We start from the raw sequence: 3,196 nt of genomic DNA, 5'->3' as shown, positions 1-3,196 counted from the left end.
GGGGATTCATCATCCCTCAAAAGAGTACATCTGAGGCGGGATCTCATCCAGCTCCTTTGCCTAGCTTTTCTTACGCAGCTATAAGTCAAGTGGAGATCCTCTATTTTCACGAATCCAGTTCTCGATAGTAAATGAAAAGAGTGGCCGGGCTCAAAGAGGAATCGCCCGAAAGCAAGGGAATCCATTCTGCTCTGAGATGCCGAGAATCCGCTTTTGGTTGGTGCTATAGTAAGAGCATTAGCTCTTCTCTTATCCCCGCTGTTGAAGGAAGACGCGGTCTTAACAAGATCCACTGCTATTGAATCCGTTGTAGGCGAGACTAGTAGAAGTGAATACCCGGTTAGTTAAATGATTTTTGAGTTTGAGTGAACACCCTGAGAGAAATTCTTTTTAGGAGCTATTTCACGCCCTAGGTCCTATTCCTTTCTTTCTCGATGCTTTTCATAGCCCAGTTTCGTAAACAAGGGAATGCCCCATGGCATCAGTTGACTTAAACGAGTTGGGGAGCGAAGCAACTTCCGGTAGCTACCGAGCGTAGAGTTCGCTTTTGGCAGCTCATGAACCGACCGAAGGAGGGGTTGACTCTGCTGCCGGGCTTTGAGGAATGGGAGCAGCTTTGGAATCAGCGTAAGTAGAAGTGGGTCACCCCATAGTTGTAATATGGGCAAGTACGCGAGATGTAACCAATAGATTTCTCTTTTTCAACGAAGTCCTTCTTTCAGCAAAATCGAAGCTCCTTAGTGCAATCGATTTCAGTATGCCGGTTTAATTTGAAGAGAAAGAGGGCAGAAATCCTTACAATCTCAGAACCAAGGAGAGAAGGTGGCGAAGGATCCGGATTCCCTTTTTTTTAGTTGATTCATACCCGCGTAAAGGCTTTTCCTGATGTTGGAAGAAGCCTAGAAGGCAGAACTCTGAACTAAGCCCAAAGGCTAGATCCCATCCCACTTCGAACTTTATGTTTCAAGCACGTTGGCATTTGATTTTCACCATAAAGAGGGAGGATGTAATTCAGCTCGAACGAAGTGAGAGGGCGACTGAAAAGGAGGCTCGACCTACAGGGAGAGGGAAAAGGCAAGGAACTTTCAACAGGCATGGTACGAGAGGAAAGAGACCAGCCTTAGGCCTCTTCAGCTAATAGATGCGTCAAAGACCGTTGCCAGCTACTGCTAGTCGCAAACAAGCCCTTCCCTTCTGGGCTAGGAGTGAAATGCCCTCGATCGACTCGGGGCTAAAAGCCCTAATGAAGAAAAAGAATTGTCCTAAGATTGCCTACTTAATCCGGTACTTTCTTCTTCCCCAAAAACAGGAAGGTTTTGTCCGGATTTCTTACTATCTTCGGTACTGCTTTTGTTTTGAGAAGAATGAATCTCAAGTTTCATCCTCAGGTTCGGTAGGGGGCGTAGGAACGGATAGCGCTCTTAGTTAGCTTAGGAGCGGAGGTACGAGACAAAAAGGGGAGTTTCCCTCGACTAAGCAGTTTCCACTAGACCTTTGGCTAATAGTTTAGTTGTTCCCAGAGGAATTCAATCTGGGCAGCTAGAAAAGGAGAGGGGCGGTGTGTACAAGGCCCTGGAAGGAATTCACCGCCCTATGGCTGACCGGCGATTACTAGCGATTCAGGCTTCATGCAGGCGAGTTGCAGCCTGAAATCCGAACTGTGGACGGGTTTTTTGGAGTTAGCTCACCCTAGCAGCGGAATTGAATCAGAAAGCAAGACAGAATAGGCTCTTACTGCTCTAGAAAGAACTTCCCTTGAATCAACTGCTATTGATATTAGCTCAGGGACTTCGGTGCCTTAAGCGGAAGAGGGGATTTCTTTCTCTTTCTAGCTGCTACGCTCCTTTCTTATTCTTTTTTTCTCTCTCTGAAGTGAGTGAAGTCAAGCTAGCCTCAGCAAATCGGACATAAGCAATAGACCTAAATCCCCAAAGAGGCTAGCGATTCTCTTCCAGTGCTTTAATGTTGAGTTCAAAGAGTAACCTATAAGAAAAAATGGTAGGAATACCCGGAACCTAGCTCTATCGGAACTTACCTCAGCGACTTTCACTTCCTATCGGCTTCGGACCGAAAGAGAGTGAGATGGAATCCAGAAGAGATCTAGCATTAGGCAATCTTTCGTTGAAAGTCATTTCAGTCATCGATTGACGTCAGCAATTCGCGAGGGTCATTATAGCCATTGGTTGATCAAACAAAAGTGAATGACTCGTTCGTTAGGGACCTGGAGATTGACTGAGTTGGCCGGGTCTCGTAAGAGCAGATTGATTAGGTCGGCTACTCTTCCCAGATCTCAGAGAATGATTTCATTCACCATACAGATTCTTGCTTCCCTTACAACATACATTGAAATCAACGGTGTTGAAGCAAGAGGGGAAACGCAAGGTGGAGTAGTTGGCGCAGTTAGAGGGAATTGCAACAGTTGCTGGTGAACGGGTCTATTTGCCTTCTCGGGTGGTTTGATTCAGTCAACTCTTTCTGACACGAGGTAGATAAATAGATAGGAGAGTGCTTTCAAGAACAGCGAATGTTGAAAGCCAGAGTAAGGCAGTTCTTTCTATCAAGTTGATGACTAGGGGAAATCTCAATAGACAAGGAAAACAAGGGCTGTGGCCGGATTGAAGAGAAGAAGACCCATAAATCATCAATGATTGCTTCAGTTTTATGTGCAATGTCCTTCACTCTACATCTCCTTATTATTCTGCAAATGAAAAATAAGTAATTGCAACGTACCGAACTCGAACCATATACGGCGATCAGCTCAATTGAAAGAGAGGGCGCGGTGGGCATACAATTCTTCTATTTCATTTCTTGCCTGTTGCACTGCGTGATAACAAATTGCATTTATTGATTCGATTCGGGCCTAACTCACACTGCTTTCAAGAGCTAGCTTTCACACTCCTTCTCTATATAAGACCATAGCTGAAACAAGACAGCTGCACTGGGATACTAAGAAGTAAAGCGCATCCACAACTGTCGCACAAAGAAGAGGAGCATCTATACTATCTTCCGCAACTTCCGAAAGAGCCACATCAAGAACAAGAGCTGGTACCGCATGTGCCGCAGGACAGGCAGGAATGGGATATATATATATATATATATATATATATATATATTTGAAACAACAATAGCAAGGAGATTCGCCAACAGGAGAGGACCCATTCTTCCAGATGAAAGAAGAGCCGATGGAAGAAGAGAG

Source organism: Lycium barbarum, chromosome 2, assembly GCF_019175385.1.
Source record: "Lycium barbarum isolate Lr01 chromosome 2, ASM1917538v2, whole genome shotgun sequence".
In the NCBI taxonomy this organism is placed as follows: Eukaryota; Viridiplantae; Streptophyta; class Magnoliopsida; order Solanales; family Solanaceae; genus Lycium; species Lycium barbarum.
This window is presented reverse-complemented; position numbering follows the sequence as displayed.